Below are 25345 nucleotides of genomic sequence, written 5' to 3' on the forward strand. Positions count from 1 at the left end.
CCATAGGCTGAACTCTCGGAGATGAAAGGCAGGATTAAGTGAAGTTGCACGGAGGCGCACACACACCAGGAGTGAATCAGGGGAGATCAGATGAGGAAATAATGGAGTACGGTCCTTCACAGTGAGGCAGAGCCAAACGACAGCTTAAAAGATGCAGAAAAGTTTGGCGAGATTAAATGATAACTTCGAGAGACTTCCCAATCCTCTCAAGGATCGCAGTCATGATGGTCAGATCAAATAAAAGGAACAAAACAAAAACTATCAACAAGGTTTGTTTTGTTTTTCTCTATTTTTTAATTAAAATGTTTTCAAAGGTACAAAGTATGCAACGTATCCTCAACTAAAACCTCCAGATTTAATCAATTTAAATCATCTTCCCACATGATTTGTGCAAACCATCCAGAAATAAAAATCACTAGCATGCATTTCGGAGATTGGGCTGAGATATTCGATTGATCTACCGAGACAGTGTGTTCCATCTCCATCAGCCCACAGAGGGACGGTACTCAGACACTGTAATGTGGCATTTGGAATTGATTGCTCTATCCTGGAAGGGCTTGCTGACATCATCGTGAAAAAAACAACCGTTTGTTGAGTGTATCTTATTGTTATCTTAAACTATATGATATATTTATATATATTATTTTCCGTGATATAAATATCTTACAAATCTACATGAATAGGGTTACTTATCAATTAAGAATTTCCGATACAAGTATTTATACTGATACCTTCTTTATCATGTATACTGTATGTGACAGATACAATGATGTATAGTATTCCACTTGCACACATAAGTAAGTAAGTCATTTTATTTGTATAGCGCTTTTCCAGACCAGGGTCACAAAGCGCTTAAACAATCAAAACAATAATCAATAAAATATATACTTTAAAGGTCAATATAAAACTGATAATACAACAGGAGTTCCAGAAAATCAAGGAAAAGCCTGAACAAATAAAAACGTCTTAAGATGTTTCTCAAATCACATACTTCTCTTAGTGCACTGGTGGTTAGTATGCATCAGGATAGTGTACGTACTAACTAGTAACTAATTCTCCTCAGATAGTATGTCCACGTTGTCATGATACGACACGTGGCGTGCCAAAGGTAGCGTTGATAAATACGGCTTATACACATAAAACACATAGTGACATTAAATGTAGTCATTTATTACTTTTGTAATAAGGAACTACTTTCCTGTCCTGAATGGTTAATCCATTGTGCAGGTACATTTAGATGTTTGTGTTTATTGTCTATTTCATTTATTACTCATAGCATTTTGTTATATGTGTATATGTATTTTCTGTGTAAACTACTGTGTATTTGTGAGATGACACGTGGCGTGCCAAAGGTGCGTGTGTAGAGGTGCGCTGCGGAGGAACTACTTTCCTGAAAAGATGAAAAAATATATATATTGATATTAGAGAACAAATTTAAAAAAACTTTTAAGTGAGAGGAAAAAATACCTTCAGGTGAATGGTATCAATGAAATACAAAATTGGAAGTACTTTAATTTTCATGCAGGGTTTTCTTTCAGGTTTCGACCCCCTTTTCTTAAATATTGCGAAATATATATGGTTTAAAATATGGGTGAATTTAATATATTTTAATATCTAAGGAGCGATGCTGCCCTTCACTGCATGGTTGCTTGTCCAAATTGCACTATTCGAGCAATTCTGTGAAGCATTTCTAAGACATGTTGAATTGGTGATTGAATATTGGTTTGAATATCAAACAGACACACGTAGTTTCATTATTTGACTACATATTACATTCTTTTAAGTAGTCACAGAAATGTAATAGAAAATAGTGACTGATGCAGCTCGACACACTTATTAGGCAACATATCCCCACATTATAGTGTATCTTTACTCCTATTCAACACTGTTTTACCAAAACATCTTCCTGTGTCTAATGATCCCTGGAGAGTCACAAAAACATGACAGACACCACCACTGAACCAGTAATTGGCTGTGAGAAACAAGTCGGTATTTTCCAAAAGAAGAGAAAGAACATTATGATTCAAATTATACACACCAAATGTCAGACAGTCACAGCACTGCAGCCCAGGGGACGAAATGATCCAAAATGACATGGAAAAATAAGGTCCTCGGTTGTTGTCGTGTGATTGAAATGTGATGGAAATTATAGGACAAGTCTGGTTGGTTTTTTTAAACTAACTGAGCGAGTTTTGGTGTATGTTGTGCGTCTATGGCGTATTCAGAGCAGCGTCTACAGCCGTTGAACATATTACCCTTCAGCTGACCTCCGCCGACTCGGCTCATTTCACAACCTTGTGTGCATCACCTTCGACGGACGCCTCGCTGACACGATCCGTTGAATTGTTTTGATAAATGGTGGATCCATGGCAGGCATGACACGTGAAATGAATAGATCCATCCTGTCACTTGATTGACACCGTCACTCCGACACTAACCCACAAACAAATGGAAGGTTTTTTTTTGTTCTGAGAGTGATGAGGCCGTAAACTTATTCAATTCACTCAGTCTCAGTTTTCTTCTTCGACTGTATTGACACTACTCTCTGAGGTCACTGTTGCTTTTTTTTAAGCATTAATTTGAATTGGAAAAATGATAAAATTTCTAGAACTCTTATGGTTTGCCATCTATTCATTCCAGTGCATTAATTAAATGTGGTTTAAAATGTCAACGTAACTAAACTCAGTGTAAGAAATATTTGGTAAATAGATCCAGTGTTAACTAGTGATGGGTGATGAGGCCTCATGATGCAGCATCAGTTGTTGGAGCGATATCGTGATTCAGTGTCATCATCTGAGTTAGTTGATCAGAGCCAATTTTTATAAAGCAGAGAGTGCCATCTAGTGGCCTTTCGAAATGATGACACTGAATCATGACTCAGCTTCAACGACTTCACTGTTACAATAAACTGATTTACTCTGAATCTGTTGTATACAGGGCCGGGTCTAGGCAGGGGCAAGAGGGGGCCTGGCCCCCTCAAATAAATGTTGTGCCCCTTCAAACTTACATGTAAGTAAGTAAGTAACAGCACAATGCCCCCTCAAGATTTGTGGCTGCCCCATCATACTGTACATGCCTGTCTAGACCCGGCCCTGGTTGTATATCATTTCTTCACCCATTGAGTTTTAAGCCTTTAGGTTTACACCAGATAACACGCCTTCAACCTACAAATTTGACTTAATCTCAGCAGCTGGAGTTGAAAATGTGATTTTAAATCTAGAAGTTAAAGAATTTACAATAAGTCCTCATAGTCTAAGTTTATATTTACATTGGTTTTAACCTATAAACAGTGTGTACATTTAATTAAATGTATACTATTGAATCACACACATGTGTTGTTTAGTTAACATCTTGCTATAACTATAGCTGTAATTAGACAATATTATTGTTGTTATTTCCTCAAGTTAATATTTGTGGTCTTAGAAGCTTGCATGGTTACCTAAGAGGCCCGACGCCTGCTTGATGAAGAGGAAAAAAAGACACTTTCAACCAAGAGATACATAAGAACCCGAAGGACTCCTGAGGTCGTGTTGCAGACGTCTACTGTCTGACAGCAGTGAGAGGTCAGAGTCGGGCCTTCAGTATGAATTATTGACTTATGACATATGTTTTCTGTTCGCTTTATTTCAGGCCAAAAGAAAAGTTATGATGTAGACTTATCATTTATAGAAACATCAATTCTGCATTAAAGTATAACATTTACAGTCATTGTTATTTTATGAAATCATCTTGATTTGAATAGTATTGTGCAAAATAATTGGCTGTCGTGTGCTACTGTTGCACTTTAGGACAACACAGAACAAACATAATGGTAGTTCTTGATCTGAGGTAAGATGTACTCAGTGGGTGCTCAGAATCCTGGCCCCCACCCAGGAGCCAGGATTGTTCTTTTCCTCTGTCAATTGTGAACTTCTTATTGCATCTCTCAGTTCCTCATAGTTTTCTAGACTTTTTCAATGGTCTCCCTCGATCTGATGAAATCAAAACTCTTCCTACAGTTCAGGAAAGTCTCAGCGAGATGACTTACACCATGTTTCTCCTAAACCCAAACCAGATAAATCTGTTTCTGCAGCTGCTAAAGTTCTTTGATTCAGGGAGACAAAGGTCTTAACTGTATGGGCTTAGAACAGTGTCAGCTAAAATTGGTATTAGATCATTTATATGGGCTAAAAATACAAGTAAAAACAATAACTTAAATCCATGTATTCGATAAGTTTTGTCTTTTGGCTGCCCATTTGTCAATTTTCTTTTTTTAATTAAAATATTGTTTTTTCAACCAATACATTTTTAAACAAATATTTATTTTAATGCCAATTTTTATATTTTCCAGGGGGGAGATCAGAGATCATTTTCTTGAAAAGGAACTGATTGTAGAATTTATGTTTAAATTAAAAAATGCATTTAATGCTGACCATCATTTAGCTTCTCCTCTTTGAAAGAGCAGCAGCAATGCTCCTAGAACTCTCTTAGAGTATTGTAGCTAATATTTGAGAAATAATAACCACAATATCCAACAGTGTATAAGTTAGTTCACTGTAGAGATGTGTCAATGAGGCCTCATGAAACAGTTTCATAGTGAAGCCACTGTGTCATGAAACAATTTCATAGTGAAGCCACTGTGTCATGAAACAGTTTCATAGTGAAGCCACTGTGTCATGAAACAGTTTCATAGTGAAGTCACTGTGTAATGAAACAGTTTCATAGTGAAGTCACTGTGTCATGAAACAGTTTCATAGTGAAGCCACTGTGTCATGAAACAGTTTCATAGTGAAGCCACTGTGTCATGAAACAGTTTCATAGTGAAGTCACTGTGTCATGAAACAGTTTCATAGTGAAGCCACTGTGTCATGAAATAGTTTTATAGTGAAGCCACTGTGTCATGAAACAGTTTCATAGTGAAGTCACTGTGTCATGAAACAGTTTCATAGTGAAGCCACTGTGTCATGAAACAGTTTCATAGTGAAGCCACTGTGTCATGAAACAGTTTCATAGTGAAGCCACTGTGTCATGAAACAGTTTCACAGTGAAGCCACTGTGTCATGAAACAGTTCCATAGTGAAGACACTGTGTCATGAAACAGTGTCTTACCTTTGAAAGGCCACTAGATGGCAGTCAAAGTTTGAAAATGATGCCAAGTTTCATTGACTTAGTAGATCGGAGCTAAAGATTTTAAAGCAGAGAGTGACATCTAGTGGCCTTTTAAAATCAAGACACTGTTTCATGACACAGTGGCTTCACTATGAAACTGTTTCATGAGACCTCATCAGCCCATCACTAGTTTATTGAGTTAAAGTTAACTCAACTACTTGTAACAATAGAAAATTTGCTTTATAGTATTCAAAAACATACTGAGACTTAATACTTTAATGCCATCATTTCTCATTAGATATTTTTTTTTAATTATTATGCTCCTTTCAAGATACATCAATAGGGTTTTGCAAAAAATGAAGATGAAGGTTTGAAGATGAGTAAAAGTTTTCACTTTTGTTTGATGCTTAAACATGGATTGAGGCGATTTTGAACTACATGAAAAGACCCCAGAAGAAGAAAAAAAATGTTTGACGCATAGTGGGGTGTATTCAATTATCTCCATTTCTGCTGTAGAAGTGATGTTTGAAATAAAACCTTCAACCCAGATTGAGTTCTGTTTCTATTGTTGTAACACTCGTCCCCACATGAGTCAGACAACATTGTCTGTCTTATTGCCTCAAGAAAGAGCTCCAATTAAATAACATCTGTTTCTTTGTAATTATGTGTACCAGCTTGCTTAAATTAGGCTAAAACCCATTACAGACTTCGGAGTCGAAACTGGGGCAGAAGTGTGTCACAGCATTTCGACTCAGTTGTGACACTGGAGGGGGTAATACAGTGTAAGCGGGGCTGGGGAGGTGTCAAGATGCCTGGCTGACTGGAGGAGACGAGGCCCCTGGAGTCACTGGTGCTTCCTTCACAACACCCCGGTCAAGATGCTTCAGACAGCCTCGACGCTGGCGCGTCAACAAACAAACAATTCTTGTGTTCTACTCATTAGTGCACTTCGGTGAAGGAGCGAAAACCAACCCGAGAGAGCCAGAAGGACATGACATGTCAACTCCTGTTACGCATTTCGCCTTCTTATTTTATTCATTCTCCAGGGCATGGATAAAGAATAAAAGAGAACATAAAATACATACTTGGCAGTGGATTTGCGAGGAATGGTTCGTGTCCTTGGGTGAAGTCGTGACTCTGACCTTCAAGTTTCGTGGTCGTCGTGCGCATCCAATCATACACAGATGATACGATTCAGACTCTGACGTTAAAATATTGACCCATTAAATATCAACACTCGGACTTTGTGTAGTGAGTAAGTAAGTAAGTAAGTAAGTAATATTTATTTATATAGCGCTTTTCGAGATCAGGGTCACAAAGCGCTTAAACAATCAAAACAATACTCAAAAAAGTACATACTTTAAAGATCAAGATAATACTGAGAACAACACAGGAGTTCGAGAAATTCAAGGAAAAGCCTGAACAAATAGAAACGTCTTAAGATGTTTCTTAAAGGAGTCAGTAGATCATCAAGCGCAAAGAGAGAGGAAGATCGTTCCAAAGCTTAGGAGCAACAGCCTGAAAAGATTTCTCTCCTCTGGTCCTGAGCCGTGTGCGTGGAACCATAAGTAGATTCTGATCCACAGACCTCAGAGCCCGAGCTGGGGTGTAAGGCTGGATCAGATCAGTGATGTAAGGAGGAGCCTGACCATGAATAGCTCTGAAAGTAAGAACCAGAATTTTAAAGTTGATCCTGAAAGAAACTGGAAGCCAGTGAAGAGTTTTAAGTGTTTTAGCAAATCAGTTCAATTTTATTTCAAGTGTCTTATCATAACGAAGTGAATCTCAAGACACTTGTTGAAGTAAGACTACAGTGAAAAAACAGATCCCAGCAACTCAACAATGAGTGAATCACAGCGTTGCAGTGGCGAGGAAAAACTTCCTTTTAGAAGGCAGAAACCTCAAGCAGAACCAGAGTCAGTGTTGACGGCCTCCTGCTGTAACCGGCTGGGAGGGTGGATGGAGGGATAGACAAATGGATGGAGAAAAGAGTGAGGGAGGATAAGGTGAGAGAAAAGAGGAGAGTATAGAAGAGTCCATGGAGGTGCTCTGGATCATTGACATGGTGGAGGTCCTGGATCAGCAGCAGCTCTGGAATATATACAGTATAGACATATGTTCGACCTACTCCAGCAAATAATGTTCATGCAAGTAAACTGTTGCTCCGGTTAACAAGTCTTCCTGGGGTGTGTTCACATGTGTAGCCCAATATGGGCTACTGTAAACAAAGAAAGAGAAAAAGCAGGGGAAGAATAATTAGGAAAAAGGAGTTAGAAAAATGTGTTGTAATACAAGCACAGTGTTTGTTGTGAAAGTAGGAAGGTTGGATGTGAGGACCATCACGGAAAAGGTAACCAAGTTAGCTGAAATGAAGAGAAGAAGGATATATTAATCAATTACGACAGAAACATTCATAATTATGGTCAACAAGGCCGAACATTTTGGGTCGCAGGATAAAATATTGTGTATATTTATCTGAAATCCTATGACAGGAAGTTTGACTCTGTTTGTGATATTATAAATCTTGTTGAACAGGGTTAAAAATCAGGCTGGACATTACTAGTTTGGCCCCTGCTCCTTGACATAAAGTGAAAACAAGACCAGTAAGGAAGGATAATTACCTTAATGTACCATGATAATTATAGTCAGTGCTAGTGATGTCTCGCTGAGGCCTCATGAAACAGCTGATACAAGGTCTTCATTTTGAAAGACCACTAGATGGCGTTCTCTGTTCACTAATAGTTGACTCTGACCTACTAATTCAATGAAAACTGGCATAACTTCCATACTGAGAAGGTGGTCTTTCAAAATGAAGACACTGTATCATGATACCTTATCATCGGTTTCATGAAGCATCACCAGCACATCCCCAGTCACTTCGAGCCACAGATCTCTGCTAGAGTACTTTAAGGAGCTCTGGGAAAGAAAGGAATAAGGTAAATAAAGATAGGAATCAACGGATCTGGACAAGGGTTTAGGGGGTGTGGGGTACGTTAAGGGGTTCCAAAGGGTGTGAATTGACTGTATACCATGTTCTTCCTAAGAACCCCTAACAGGGGCCCATGAGAAACAGGGTTGAATGCCTCCTCCAAGGCCACAAAACACATGTTAACTAGTTGAGCAAACTCTGAATGAACATTTAAAGCCTCTTTTGAAGTCGAGGAGGCAACATTAACCACACTGTATCCCTGAACTACTCCTAAGGCGGATTCCTCTGTTGAAAATGCGCTGAATCAACCTCTTTTTTGAAAGGCATTCCTTTCCAGATGTACACATTGTGTTGTTAAAAAAGGGTCAGGCATCAAATTCCCACATTAAGACTGACATGAGACTTGAGACACATCGGACATTGCATGTTTTCCACTAGCAAACACAGCCATGTTAACAGCTGAGCCTTCCTCCATAATACAGTGACCGTTGCTCTAGTAGAGGTAACCTGTGATGCAGGAGGTCCTCAAGGGGTTTTATATCCAACTATGATCTATCTGTCCGTCACCGGTGCTCAGTATCCGCCGAAGATACAACAACAATTAATAATTTAGCAATTCCCATTATTGTGGGATTATATTTCCAAGTCTAGCTGATCTGGAATCCAACTTGTATTACAAAGTATGCTCAAAGGACCAAATAGCAATACAGACAGCCTATAATTTGAAATGCCAAATATATAAAACGCTGGTATGAAATTAAGTTATATGAAAGCAAAACTAAAATGATCAGACAACTAATTTAATATTAACATACATAGGAAATAAAAACGATTAAACAGATTATTGGCTGTGTTCTTAAACAATCTAGTTATTAAAATCTATGCCAATGAAGCAAAGGTTACTCTTCGATAGTTGTATCCCCAGAAGAAATACTGCATTTAATAATCACTCCAATTAAAAAAAATGTATTTTGTTTCATATTCTGGTGAATCTGTGGTAATAATTAGAAACAATGGTGACTTTGTTTTCCATTTTTAACACCAAATTACTGGAATCTCTCCACCATGACATGTTAAAATAACACATTTTTTTAACCATGACTGAGTGAACAAATGTCTGGAGTGATTAGTGAAAATTCATACTCATTTTTCTGCCTCTAATTGTGTGTAAAACGTGGTCCATCAAACTAAATGTGCAATTAAACCTTTTGGACTTTTGTAGGCTAAAGAGAAAAGTGTCTGAATATTAAACATCTTTTTTTTATTTGCCAGTGCTTTTCTCATCAGGGTTCCATTAGGCAATTAGGTCTCGTCCAGCAAGAGAAAATGTAGGAAAATAAACAATATATTTCACAAAGGTAAAGTAATATATTCACAAAGTCATGCATCACAAACCCTGCAAGTATTTTTCTTCTTCCCATCGTCGCGCAACAGTGGAGATAGAACAAGTGATAACCGTGGTTTCATATGAATGTCCAGTGAGATAAACACCAAGAATCGACAAAGTAATTTTTCTGGCTCTAAACAGTTTGTCCACACTGAATCATGACTGCCTATTGTAGATAAAGCATGAGGCAATTATTAGTTTGCAAACACATATTGCCACATTGGGGGAAAATAATTGGACATTGTTACCTGATTCTTTCTTATCAACACAAACAGCTGCTTTCAATCTCCTTATTTCCTGACAGGACCCTTAAAGCGTCACGCATGTTCCTAACATAGGTTCATACGGTCACTAATGAAAACGATTGTAAAATAAAGCCATTCATTTTTCATTACTTTTCTAAAGTAATTGAAAGCTGCTTTGATTCATAAAACAGAGTAAAGCTATGCTGCTGTTGAATTTGGTCATATTCAGTATTTATAGAATGATTAATTTGTGGCGACGAAATACTAAGTCATGACCACAAAATAATCAGTCGTGGCCACGACTTAATTTAAATCCTTAAGTCACCATTCTGGATAACTCAGTTGCTAGAGTCCTCGGCTCTGGAACCAAAAGACCCGCGTTTGATTTTGAGTAGTAATGGACTGGTGAAGTTTCGCGAAGCTTCATCAGAGCCAACTAGCTGTATCTGCATTATTTTCCTTTGTTTTTAACAACTGTTCTCTTGAAACATAACATTATTTTTTAACTAATGGTGCCACCTACTGACCTCTAAATAATATGACACAGCTACATGAAGCTTCATCAGCCAATCACTAGTTAGAGGGATGAGTGTTTTCTACGCACCTTTATTTCAGTTTAATGCAAATTTTGAATGTCTTAAAATCAACTTAATGTCTGTAACAGTTTGTATAAATATTCCAATTCTTAACAAAATACAATGTAATATCTGGCTCCTGGTCTAAAAAATCATGGGCCATGACTTTTTGTCATATTTGGGGCTCTGTTTTTTACTTTTCAAAATGTTCAACCTTATAATGTGTGTATTATTTGGGGGATGAGTTACATTGAATTTAAACTGTCTTTGCTTTCAGGAATATCACCTTCTGCTCAGCCGCAGAAAAAACACACAGAAAAAGAAAAGTGTTTATGACTTATTACTAGAGATGTATTGATGAGGCCTCATGAAACAGCTGGTGAGGTATCATGATGCAGTGTTTTCATTTTGAAAGACCACTAGATGGCACTGTAAGTTGGAAAAGAATGCCAGATTTGATCAAATTAGTAGATCTGAGACAAACATAATTAAGCGGAGAATGGCCTTTGGAAAATAAAGACATTGTTTCATGATACCTCATTAGCTGTTCATGAAGCTTCACCAACCCATCACTACTTCTTACTGTACATTTAAATCATGCCGTGTCCTCACCGTCCAATCAGGTGTTGATATGATAACAGTCAAATCAAAGTTACTCAAACACTGCTATGGTTTTGTGAAGTGTTGATGGAGCTTCATGAAACCGTGTCCTGATTTTCAACACTCAATGCCATTCTCGGTGTAAATTTAGTGTTTTATTAAAATTGCATTCTTAAGAGAAGTACCCTTCAACCCCTGCGACTGAGGTCCACCTGCCAGAGACGAGCAACAGCTGTGAACTGTAAAGTGTTTCCATGCATTACCTCTGGCAAGGTCCTCCTGATCTTGAGCTACAAGCCAATGACAACTAAGAAGTGCGCTTCTATTCCATCCATCTACGGCACTTTGAGAAATCTCTTTTTGACATTCCGCAGTAGCACCTTCTCCTGGGTGGATCAAGTACCAAGGTCACAGTATGTTCTGGGACGAGGCTCGGATTTTTTCTTGCATGTCAAAGTTCTAAACCAGCGGCTTGCCTCAGGCCAATCTCTATATCAACGTGTGTTGGGTGAAATATGCCACATGAATTAGCAATTTATACGACAATGTCATACACAGATGGTACTTTAGCCTGCTGTAACTTTTTTAATATTAAAATGATTAACTTAATATACAGTGTAGTACCTGAGGATATTAAAATAACAGTAGTGTATGTACTTTTTAAACAGAAAATTGTGAATATTATTTGGCTAAACACACCAAACGTATTCCTCTCATATATCAAATATAAAATAATTAAAGTCCATGTGTCTTGTAGTTTTCTTCGGACTATGTTGTCATATATATATATTTTTTTTTGGCTATAATTCAGTCTCGACTCAATCTAAATTATATGGTGACTGCAAAATTCCAGTCATATATTCTAAAGGTTGAATGCTGTACTTGCTCCAGTGTTTTATATGCAAAAACAAACAATATTATTATCGATATTGGGCAATATCATGCCATGCATTTCACTGCAGGTGCGTTTACAAGTTTCAACAATAAATGTTGAGGTTTTTGTTCCTAAGCATTTTTTTAAATAGACAAGCTTGCGAATAATCTGTGAGTTTTTTTGATTTTTTTTCCAAAAATGTTGCCGACAAATCATTTTTGTGTGTCCTCCCTGGCCTCCATTAATACATATGCAGTGGTGGAGGTTGTTCACCTTGACCCAGAGACAACACAAGGGATACTACAAACACGTTTGTTCCTGGAATCCGTTTTCCAAAATATTTTTACTTAAACTGTAAAATGTCTGAAGATAACCTTTGTCATGATAACGCATTCTTAATGCAAATGAGTAAAATTGAATTAACGCATTGAGAACATTATTTGCTTTTCTGTTGTAAGTGTGTAAGTGTGTCCCTTTCTGAATTCCTTTACCATTTGTTTGTGCATTTATTGTTTGTCAGTCAAGTTCTCCCCACATCCTTGTTTGGGGAAGAGAACCAGAGGGACTGAACCACCCAGTTAAAATAGAGGTGTTTTGGGGGGTGGTAAGTGACACATTCCATTTGAACGGGGGTGTTTTAAGAGTTAGCTTTAAATTGCTCTTTGTTCTTCGCAGGAGGTGTTTTGTTCGTATTTTCTAATGCCGGGTACAGCGTATATTTGTTTATTCACATTTGTGTTTTGAAAAAGATTATCTTTGGTAAATGAAATGAAGGATATGAAATGGATCTGTCCAAGGGTGGGGCTACAGGCCAGGCCAGGTTGTATTAGACCAACCTTCGGCACTCCAGGGGAGAGTGTTGCTGATGTAAGTGTCAACTTCTGTGCAAAATGTCTTGTGAGGATTTCATGGAAATAAAGCCTGGCAAACATTTGTTGTTTTATGAATTAATCAAGAAAATTGTTTTGATTTTGCTAAATATAGAAGAGAAAAAATAAACAGGATTTTTTTCTTATCAAAAACCCTCTTCAGCCTCAGCTGGCGATACAGAGACTGAAACATTCATCACAGCAGCCACTGCTAATGAGACCACCATGGAGCTGCTAACAAGAATGTCCGAGGCCTTCATGATAGTTCAACAGGCCTGGAACGAGAGAGGCTTGAGAAGAAAGCTGTCAAGCAGGCCCAGCAGTTCACAATCCTGACGCAGAAAGTGTCTCAGCTCCAGTTCGAGATGGAGTCAGGGCATGCCAAGAAGAAGCTGAAATTTCCACAGCCCAGGGTCCCATCCCCTGAGGGGGCCAGAATTGTCCTGCGGAGGGAGCTATACTTATAAACTCAAGATGGCCAAACTGGGAGAAGGTGACAACGTTGAACACTATCTCATCATTTTTGAGCATTTGACGACAGCTGGTGGGTGTCTAGAAGAAGATCGGGTCATCCATCTCATCCCATTGTCACCAGGCAAGGACTGTGATTATTGCCATGGATCCTGCCTGAACCTTGGAATAAGACCAAACGAAAACTGCCATTGTGAAAAAATATCAGATCAATTCAGTGACAGTTCAGAGCCTGTGAAAAACCAGCCCAGATGAGATGCCCAAGAACTCTAGGTCCGGCTAAAGGAACTTTTTTGCAAGTGGGTGAGATATGACTGCTGTACCGAGGAGGATCTCATGGAGACCATTGTGCTGGAGCAGTTCCTGCGAGTCCTGTTTCCTGAGGTAAAGACTTGGGTCACGGAGCACAGCCCAGCAACAGCAGCGGAGGCAGCTGTCCTGGTGAAGAACTGTGTTGCTGCCCACTGAGGCCCCAGGAGGTACTGCTATGCTAGATCATCAAGCTCGAGGTAAGTCTGATGGTGTTGGTACAGGAGGTGGTTCTGAGGACCTGAAGTACAATAGGGTTATAGCTACTCAAGCCCTCCATTCAGAAGACCCAAGAAGAAAGAGAACTAGTTATTCATATTGAGTTGAATGGTAAAGTATCAAAAGCACTTGTTGATAAAGGTTGTTCTCAAACGCTGGTAAGCGATGATCTTGTTCCTTTGGAGTTTAGGAACAGTTGTGTTCACAGTGACCAGAGTGAGCGTAGCACTGCAGATATGTATGTTGGTTTTATATAGAAACACTTGGATATAGTTATTGAACGACTTGATTCAATATTTCCTGGACTATTTTTCTAACCTTTTTATTAATTATGGGCTTATGAAGCTTCATGAAGCAGTGTATCAAGATGCATCCAGTATCTCTTCTCTATAGCCTATCATTTGAACAGCTATTCCATTAAAACCTCACTTAGTTTTGAAACTGACCTCTAAGAAATAAGACACTGCTTCATGAAGCTTCATCAGGCCATCACTACTTTATAACTCATCTGATATTGTGAAAACTTCTGTGAGTCAAGATTAGTGTTAACTTGAGTGACTCGTATCTGTGCGTAGGCTTCTTAAGTTCTCAAGTACTTAAACAAACCTGGAACTTAATTGCATGTTGTATAAATCCTCTCACACTTTAAATGATTGTTTAATTAAGAGTTTTTCTCTCCTCGCTAGTGTTTGTTTTTTCGTGCAAAGGTAAACAGAATTTGAATTAAGAGTCGTCCACCCACACTCGTGTCTGTATTGGTAATTAATTCCTCTAACTTGTCACTGTTTGTATTTTGCTTCCTGGTTAATGTTTATTTTCCGTCGTGTTTGCATTGCAGTCATTCTGCTGTAGGTGAAGCTATGTGTTCTGTGAACATTTGCATTAATTTCTTTTAATGCCACTTTGGAAATAGTTCATATCTACAACATAAAATATGAACATAAAGAAGAAAAAAAAATTATAAAAGTGAAAATAAGGTAAACAAGGGAGAAAGAAAACGACAAAAAAAGCAACTAATGCAATTAATACATATATACTCATACATTTTTCCTATATAAGTGTATGTATCACTTATATTTATCACAATAATGTTTTGTATATATATATATATTTGTAGTATGCCACATTACACTAAATCGTGTATTAACCCCTGTGTTATCTCTGGGTCAAGCTGACCCTAGGGACGAAGGTGATTTCAGGGCTCCGGGTCACCTTGACCCAACGATAATGCATTAATATAGTTGAGTTTTGTTCGAAACGATAGCACACTTAGGAAACCGGCTTTGTCTGCTTCCATTGGAACCTGCAGCTTCAGTTTGATAAAACTGATGTGATATTGTTTCACAAGAACGTCTGTAACTACTCGTGGACTACACTTGAAGCGATCAAACGTGAATCATTTTGTTTGTTATATTTTAAAATAAGAGATCTACTTCCTTATAACAGTGTTTGCTATTAGCCACAGATGCATCATGGGAGGTTGAAGTTCTGTGCGCACCATTAATAAATTACGTTGGATTATTAATGGCTTCCCCAAGTTCGTGCTGATACTGCTGTCAAAGAAAGTCACCTGTCCATGACAGTGGTACATTTTTTTGTGGGAGGGTGGAAGTAATTATATAAAAATTTAAATACACGTAATAGTGTTTTAAATGTTAAAACAAAAGTTAAAAGTTTAAATGGATATTAAACATTTTTAAATATTATTTTCATTATATTGATATTGTTTTGCCTTTGAGTATTATACATGTGACAAGGAAATGAGAACGCATTATAATGTTCGTATTTATTTTCTTCAGTTTGTTCATTTATTTTTCTATCTCCAAGGACCCTATAGAATCTGTACCTTGTCCACTTGACCCTGGACCTTTGTTCAAGGTACACAAAACATTGTTTTTGCATTATCTCTGGGTCAGAGTGACCCAGAGCCCTGAAAACACCTTGGGCCCCAGGGTCACCTGGACCCAGAGATAATGCATTACTATAGTTGTGTTTTTCAAAGGAGATAGCACACAAAGGAAACTTCCATTTGAAACTGCGGCCTCAGTTTGATAAAACGGACGTGATGTTCTTTCATAAGAATGTCTATGACTGTCGTGGACTACACTTGAAGCAATTATTGATTTATTTTTATCTCCAAGTATCCTCTAGAATCTGTACCTCGTACGCTTGACCCTGGACTATTGTTCAAGGTACACAAAACAAAGTCTATTTATGTTGTGTTCCTGCAGTGACCCACTCGACAAAACACTTAAAAACGGTCCGTGTTCAATTAAGCATTTAAAAAAAATAAAGATACTTTGCTAGTATTTAGAATTTGTTTCATTTCTATGTTTTGTTGAATGTTTTAACTGTAAAAGAAGAGTTGAACCAGATGGCAAAGCTCTCCATTATCTGTTCCGATGTCTGTGCCGACCTTCCCCTACGGTCATGACCTCTGGTTCAGGCATAATCAAAGATGATCACGGATACAAGTGAAACGATGTTGGCTGATGTAACTCACCACTCCTTCTCTGAAGCTCGTCTTCTGAGGTCGTTTTAGGAGAGCGGAGCTTTTATTTCGACTGTGGTCACGTCACTTCTTGTAACGCAGCGGAGTGGAAGTGCAGTTGGTGCACTTTTGCTTGTCAAGCTTCATTTTTAGTAGAAAGCAAACTTGTCTCAGATAATAATAATACACATCAGTAACCAGCTCCACATTAAATAGGTTTCAACAGTGCAATACTTTCCATGTTTCAGTCTCGTTTCATCAACATTCATTTGGACTTGATTTTCTCTTGGAAGCTTCTGAGATCTGAACCTGTTTTTTTGGCTCGCCCAGCAGACAAAAAGCATAGATCACAGTGGTGAAGCCCTGAGTGTTTCATCCAGCCTCCTCTAATCGCAGTTCGTGCCCTTTTGCATGACACCAGTTTTGACTGCAGCCAGAGGTTTCTCACTCCGGGTTGCAGAGCTGCTCCGTGTTCTGACCTTTAGTTTGCATTGACTATAAAATCACTAAAATCGAGTCGTGTATTTGTTTGCTCCCACATCCCCTTGAACCAATGACAAGCCCTCAGCTTTTAGTTTCCGGTTCAGGAACAGTATCATCGTCTGAACCTTCCCCGGTGTTCTGTCTGATGATACCAGCCTGTCAGGGGGAAACTTATGGAAAGCGCCGCTGTAAATATTCGTCCTTTTTCTGCTGAAAGAAAGAAAAAAAAAAGATGACGGTGAGCGCCTTTGATCACAGTGACATAAGAGAGTGAAATGAGGAGGAAATGGAGAGATGGAAATTGGGACAAATCACTTCTAAAATTGAACATGACAAGCCTCTGATTGTAATCTCCATGCAGACCTTTAGGGGATTGAGCGTCTATGATGACAGTGAATATGAATGAATGCGAATCTGGTTTGAAACAGATCGAGATGCAAAGTTATATGCGAGATGATACATGGTCAAAAATCCACACGCAGAGTGAAATAGAAAAGGTTGTGTTTGATGCCTGCCTTAAAGATAGATGTGAGAAACATCACAGAATTTGTATTAACTGAAGAATCCTATAGATACTCACTGTTCATGATGTTTTTGTCCTATTATTATTCAAAGTAGTAGTAGTATTATTAGTTGTAGAAGTAGTAGTATTGCTGTTGTGTTGTTTTTGCTCCTACATATTTTACAATATGAATTAATGGAATTTGAATTTTATAATACAATATTTAAAATAAGGATAAAGATTAGTCTGTAGCAGTAAAAGAACATATTTTTTCATTAGATTTGAGTAATGGAGCCCCAGACATGACATGTTTTAAAAAAAAACAATGCTTTTATATATTGTTTTTAACAAATATTCAAAGTAAACCCCCCGTTATGTATTTCAACTTCTACTGGGCCTTTACACAGTTTCATGAAGCTTCAAGAAAACAATCTGTTTTTCCTGCAAAAAAAAAAACTTGGATCATATTTAAGTCTCAAGTTAATGTATAATCTACTGTGAATTATGGCTTGTGTAGCTGATTTTTAACTATTTTTAGAAGTCTAAACACCTATGTGATGTAAGATTAAAAAAAAAAAGGCACTTTAGACTAGTGTTCTCTAGTGTTTTTTTTACTGTGGCCGGTTGAATGTCGGCATTATTTCACAGACCAGCCTACAGCTTAAAAAAAAAACATAAGGCTTGGCCTGTTAAAAAAAAAACCTTTTAGTGCATAGAAATACATCTTTTCATAACGCTGAGTCAGCAAGCGCTCCGGGCTGGTTTCTCTACCACAAGTTGATCCCATATAGAGGTTGTGTTTCACTGCTTCATTTTTTAGCACATTTGACCGAAATCTTTTTTTTTTGCATGTCAAGGGTCACAGGCTAATATGACTTTGAAGAAAATCCTGTATTTTTTTCATGAATAAAAACTCTTAAAAGAAACAGAAATTCAATAATCATTTCCATGTTGATGATTCTATATCATTAGTTATGTCTGTGATGTGTAGCATGAAGGATAAGAGCAGTGCATGTTACCATCTTCTGTTTTCTTTACACTTTAAATTGAGCAATAATGTTTATAACCTTATATCAACTGTAAATCAAGGTTTTTATTTAACATTTGTGCCTAAACAGACAGTCAAGGCACATTGGAAACCTTGTGCGGGTCAACGAGTCAGTTTTAGGAAACAAAAAACAAAATATAAATATAAAAAAAGTGCTCAATCTATAAAGAATATAAAATATTAAAATGTAAAATATGTAAGATATACAGATACAAATATACATACAATACAAACAGCTTTATATATATAAATATATATAAGAGATAAATATAATCACATATATCCCCAGAAACATGTTTTCTGCTTTTATGTTGTCTTCTTATGTTTAGAATCAAACACATTCCGTAAGTGAAACAGCAACCTTTGTTTTCTCAATGACGTGTCTGCACCTGCTGAGAAGATCTTGACAAGTCGGCTGTAACTGCAGGCTTCAGGATAGTTTCACAGTCCGAGAATAGCCGTAGACAGGCCGTCAGAAAGTCCAGTTGATAGACGTATTTGCCACAAACGTTTAATTTAACAAGTTAATTGTGTTGCAGTGGGACTTTTTTTTTCTTTTTTTAATAATTAAATGGATTTTTCTCTAATACCATAAATAAAAAAACTAAATAGTTTGCACAGCCACCACGTTCTCAAATGCATATCGCTAAACGCACACACTGTTGTGAATTAAGAGATTTTGTTCTCCTGTTCCCCGCTTCTGTGAAGACTTTGTTCTTCTGTTTTTTCCTCCCTCTTCCTCCTCCTGATTTAGGAAACTAGATGGGAGTTTTTGAAGTACAAAAAGTCCACCGTTCAAAGGCAAATTTCCCCTATAAATAAATACAAATAAGCGGATTTCAAAGATAATTTCCAAAGCTCAAACGTGACAAAGTTAACTTCCCCTGTTTTGGTCTGATTAAGCCGAGGTACTCGCTCTGAATAAAAAGAAAAAAAGTTCCTCACTCTCACAAATGTACTTAAAAAGGTTTTTTCTTGGGCGAACCCTCTTCTAAAGTCCTGTTATCTATTTCAAAACTAAGTTACGATAAGCCTCGTCTGACGGTTGACGCTGAGAGGAAGTGGGGATTAGAAATGGAGACGTCCATATACATCAAGTGAAGTCGGCCAGTTAGCCTGACAGCCTAGGGTCAGACCTGTAATAACCTGCCATTAGCTTGTTCTAGAAGGATGCTAATATATGTTTTTCCGTGGTGGCAGGTTGTTATTACTGCTGTCCACATGTCAGCAGAAGGGTCGGTCGGTGCACGTCTGTTTGTTTACTTTTCCCGGTGCCTCTTCTTAAATGTCTTCTCTTTCAAACATTTCTTTCTTTTTCTTTTTTTTCGTAAATATTATGAGTAATTTCCCCTAATTTCACTTTCCATTAGTCCTCTTTTGAATGGATGTCTGTTCAGAAATCATCAAGAAGGTTGTTTTGTTTGCCCAAAAAATGTGCTTCCATGTTTTTTTGTTTTTTTTCTGTTTTTATTAGTATTGCATGAGGAGCAATCTGTTCTCTCTGGTTTGGATAATCTGGTCCCTAATTGGCTGGACTGATGCTTCGATGTCCACGCTCCATTTGGTTGAGCGGTTTGAGCCAGTCCTCGTTCCCTGTCATTTAACAGGTAAGCAGCAGTACACATCTGCTGAAACGGCCATCCGTGGCAGCAAAAGCCTTTAGCACCGGGAGGATATTAAAAGAAAATGATGGTTCGAAGAAACTTTCCCTGGATCCAAACCCCCATGTTCAAGCGTGAGTCATCTCGGTATGAATCCACTTGACAGACACGGAACATCATAAAACAAATTAACTATTGAAAAACCTAGTGGCTTTAGTAGTATATTGCTTGTCAATCCGAGTGATGTGTCAATTAGGTCTCATGATCATAGTGAAGCCACTGTGTCATGAAACAGTTCCATAGTGAAGTCACTGTGTCATGAAACAGTTTCATAGTGAAGCCACTGTGTCATGAAACAGTTTCATAGTGAAGTCACTGTGTCATGAAACAGTTTTATAGTGAAGTCACTGTGTCGTGAAACAGTTTCATAGTGAATCTACTGTGTCATGAAACAGTTTCATAGTGAAGCCACTGTGTCATTAAACAGTTTCAAAGTGAAGCCACTGTGTCATGAAACAGTTTCATAGTGAAGTCTCTGTGTCATGAAACAGTTTCATAGTGAAGCCACTGTGTCATGAAACAGTTTCATAGTGAAGCCACTGTGTCATGAAACAGTTTCATAATGAAGTCACTGTGTCATGAAACAGTTTCATAGTGAAGTCACTGTGTCATGAAACAGATTCATAGTGAAGCCATTGTGTCATTAAACAGTTTCATAGTTAAGCCACTGTGTCATTAAACAGTTTCATAGTGAAGCCACTGTGTCATGAAACAGTTTCATAGTGAAGTCACTGTGTCATGAAACAGTTTCATAGTGAAGTCACTGTGTCATGAAACAGTTTCATAGTGAAGCCACTGTGTCATGAAACAGTTTCATAATGAAGTCACTGTGTCATGAAACAGTTTCATAGTGAAGTCACTGTGTCATGAAACAGATTCATAGTGAAGCCATTGTGTCATTAAACAGTTTCATAGTTAAGCCACTGTGTCATTAAACAGTTTCATAGTGAAGCCACTGTGTCATGAAACAGTTTCATAGTGAAGTCACTGTGTCATGAAACAGTTTCATAGTGAAGTCACTGTGTCATGAAACAGTTTCATAGTGAAGCCACTGTGTCATGAAACAGTTTCATAGTGAAGTCACTGTGTCATGAAACAGTTTCATAGTGAAGCCACTGTGTCATGAGACAGTTTCATAGTGAAGTCAATGTATCATGAAACAGTTTCATAGTGAAGCCACTGTGTCATGAAACAGTTTCATAGTGAAGCCACTGTGTCATGAGACAGTTTCATAGTGAAGTCAATGTATCATGAAACAGTTTCATAGTGAAGCCACTGTGTCATAAAACAGTGTCTTAATTTTAAAAGGCAACTAGATGGCAGTCTGACTTTGAAAATGAATTTCATTGACTTAGTAGATCAGAGCCAAGTATTTTAAAGCAGAGAGTTACATCTCTTTGGAATATTGGAATTCCAATCTGTCGTAGGACAAATGAAAATCTACCAGGACAATCTTACATATCAATATTACTGTACTAATGTAGATTAGAATTCCAATCTCCACTTGTAGAACCTCAGATCCTGCTGGATACCAATATATATATATATATATATATATATATATATAAATATATATATATATATTTATTAGGACACCCACGCAACATGGGGAGAACATACAAACTCCACACAGAAAGGTCTTTTCCGCTAACTTTTTTGCTCCCGAACTGGAAGCGAACCAGCAACCTTCTTGCTGTGAGGCGATCACCACCATGTGCCCTACTTGGCAAAATAGTTATGTTATAAGAAGGTTTATTATATATATATATATATTTTTTTCTGCTTCTAAACAAACTCTGCATGCTACAAACCATAGAACACCCTCACACTTATTTACTGTACACAGATGTATCTCCACAAATATTATATACACACACAATCATCATCAAAATTTTAACGGTATAATCGCAACAAACAGTGCAAAACGTAACATTTTTAACAATATATTTTAAAAAACAACATAAAATATGATACACAGGCCTTGAGGGACAAATATGTTTTTGTTATTGTTACTTTAAGTTAATTACTAAGGATTTTTCTGGTCTATAATTGACAAATAAATATGAATTGCTCTCTCTCATTGTAAATCAGCTTTGGTAACCATAGTAACAGTGAACTTCCAAAGTGTCACATGATCATTCTTCTACAGCAATGGTCCCCCCCCCCCACCCCCCCAGCAAACATGTCTGAATATACATTTTTTTCTTTCTATCTTACCAAAAGAAAACCCTGTTAACTAGAAAAGATGAATAAAATAAGTATATACGGGACCATTTGTTGAAAGTTTAACAGGCATGCAAGTTAAGTTTGGTCATACTATTTTATTTTTGTTGGAATTTACACTTTCAGGTTCTGAAAACTAAGCCGTGGTTCTATAGAATTGCCTCCTCGGTCCACAATGAGCCTCCTTTGTATTCGCTGCCTGTGAGTTCCTGAACCTTTCTTCTCCAGCTCCCTGGCTGGTCGTCTTTGACGTGAAGTTTTGGGCTGCTGCAAGAATCTGTAGGTATCCGCTATATTTCCCAATGATAATACAAACACTGACATTCCAAGGTACATATTAAGGTCAAGAAAAGAGTTGAGCGTTACAAAAGGCTGTGATGTCATGGAAAATGACAGACAAGAATGTCGACTTATCTTCATGACAGTCAGTTCCCATCCAGGTCGCCTCCACCTGTCTCCATCTCTGAGATGCTCTGTTTGGCAGAAAAGTCGCAAAAAAAGGAATTATTTCGGAGGGAAGAAGTGACACGAACAATACGAGACAACCTCTCGTACTTCAGATTACAAATAAGTAACCTATGGTCTTAACAGATTGCTGTTTTGGTTAAAGCCCTCCGGCTCTTTGTGAGGAATAAAAGAAGCAGACAGATGAGGAGGGGAGGAAGGAAATTGGCAGAATAGAAAGAAAACCTGAGATGAAACTTCCGACTAGAAGTGTGTATATAAGGTCTACCGAAAGAAAGCAGCAACTCATCTTTAATTATTTTTATTTTTTCCTCACTCGTCATAGATATTTAATGAATTCCATCTGACAGATTCAAAGCCCAATCAACAATCTGGGCGCCCGGGTCAAACAGGAATGAAGTCAGGAGGAAAATGTCAGGAAGCATGAAAGTCCAACGAGCAGCTAAATCAGACCGAGAGCGCTAAGAAGTGAGATGAGACGAGCGGCAGGAAAACAACTCAAAGCCGGATCGTAATTACGAGCAGGATTCTCTGATCACTTGTCATCTCTGATGCTGATGATAGAACAAGGGAACGAGTATTAATTAGGCATGAAATATGAAACCCTCCCTAACCTGCATCGCTGCTTTGTTGCGAGAACATGACAGGGTTCTCATAATAGTGCCGAGACGGAGTAAATTTAGACAAAAATGTCGTTTTTTTCAACACAGTTACAACCATTTTATTGTTCAGAGATAATATCCAAATCATGTCCACACAGTGAGGCTTGTTTTGAGCTACTGATGATAGACGCGTGAAATAAAACATCAGACCATCGGCAAAGAAGAAAATGTAATAATCATAAGAACATTTAAGTTAAGAGTACTGCTGAATCTTTGCTAAAAAAACTTTTTTTTGTCCAACAACCTTCAATGGAAGAAATAGTTTGTTGAAAGTTCAGTTCATAATTAAAAATATTGAACTAATTCACAGCTCAAAAAAATGAACTAGTTCTTTTTTTTCCATGTAAATGATTTGCCACATTATATGCATTAAAATATATTGTTCTTTATTATAAGTGACATAAATACGGTGTACTTACAAGCAATACATTGATATTTCCAAATGTAAAAATACTGAAACTTGTAGTTTATAATCTGTTGAACAGGAATATGGAGTAAGATGTTTCAACGAGTGAAGAATGGCCGATTTTTTAATCTAATAATTATTCCAAGTGTACTCTTTCCCTCCTGTATTTCTGTTCTTTGTATAAAAACGTACAGATAAACGTGAATATTATTAAATAATTCAAATCAGAGAAGCAAAGATTTTTTTTTTTTCATCTCCTTAAGATCCTTTGCATCTCAGCAGCCGGAGAATAGTTTCTTTGAACAAAAACATAAGTAGCTCCTAAATCATTTAAAACTATTGTGTGAGCAAAACAACATATTTCAAAAGTAGGTTCTAGAAACCCTGCCTTGACCACAGTCATATAAAACCACAGACAGCAATTATTTGATCAGTTTAAACATTAGAACTATGCGTCACATTTTATCGCCCTATATTTCAAATGTGTTAAATCCATGTCGCGTCCGTCTGCTTTTGATGACCTGAGCCAATGTGCACCAATGGTAACTTGTGTTGCCAGATTAGGTGTTTTTCCGCAAAACATTAAGTGTACTGTGGGACTCGTAAGAGTAGAAATCTGGCAACCAATTGAGCGAAGATGAATTGAGAGGTAGTGATGTTCACAGACGCCAGAATGAATGCATTAGTAACGTCAGTTATACGATAACATGGTTTTTGAATATTTTTTAAATGAATACATAGGAATTTTTGTGTTGCGGCCACTAAAATAAATCTATTCCCTTTTTCTTTTTTCGGCATTATTTCAACTCATTACATTTATATTGTCAGTGTTTGAGTTGCATTAAAGTAAGCTGTTGTTCAGATAACGCACGTTTGATTCCCGTTATTATAAATGCAGGGCCATGACTGCTGAATGTGTTTACATTTTAATAGTGTGTGTTTAAAAAGACACTCATTCATTGTTTATTTTATAATTAACACTCAAATATTCATGGCGTTTACTTATTTTTGTTGTGCAATAAACCTCTCTATACCTCTTTATATATATATATATATATCTTATTCTGATTTACATATCAATATTAAGATCCCAGTTCAATAGCAGGATTCCAATCAGTACTAGTAGGATTCCAGATCCTACTTAATCTTTAAAATATATACTTAATTGAATATTGTTTTGATTGTTTAAGCGCTTGACCCTGGTCTGGAAAAGCGCTATACAAATAAAAATTACTTACTTAATTACTTACTTACTTGATTCCAATATGTACTGTGATTTTACAACTATGAGTATTGTTTTGATTGTGTGAGCGCTTTGTGACCCTGGTCTGGAAAAGCGTTCTATATATATTTATATATATATATACTGTATATATATATATATATATATATATATATATATATATATATTCAATGTCAAAACATTTCTCTTATGCCAACTTAACCAAACATTTCCTCATGAATTGTTTTCGTCATCAGAGATATAGATCTTCCAGTCGTGAGCAGGTGGAGCAGGCAGACATGTTTGTACAATAGATCTCTCCAGGAAAGCTTATGAGTGATTGCTGCTTGTCTGATCAATACAGCAGCCCCTGCATTCCATTAGGTTAGCGATTAGCTGTAGCAGAAAAGTTATGTATTATTTTTGCCAGCCCGATTTAGCCGACTGAAGTACATAAATCATCCCGAGCTTCTTAAATTGTCCTCCTAACCTATCCTAGGTTTCACTCTGACAAGGTTTACTGGGTCACTTTATTGTTTCACAAAGTTGGGCGTGTAAAGAGCAGCGGGCTTTATAGTTTTTTATTACACTTTTACATCAGAGGGAAGGTCTTTCG

The sequence above is a fragment of the Callionymus lyra genome, chromosome 4 (assembly GCF_982586985.1).
Source record: "Callionymus lyra chromosome 4, fCalLyr1.hap1.1, whole genome shotgun sequence".
Lineage (NCBI taxonomy): Eukaryota > Metazoa > Chordata > Actinopteri > Syngnathiformes > Callionymidae > Callionymus > Callionymus lyra.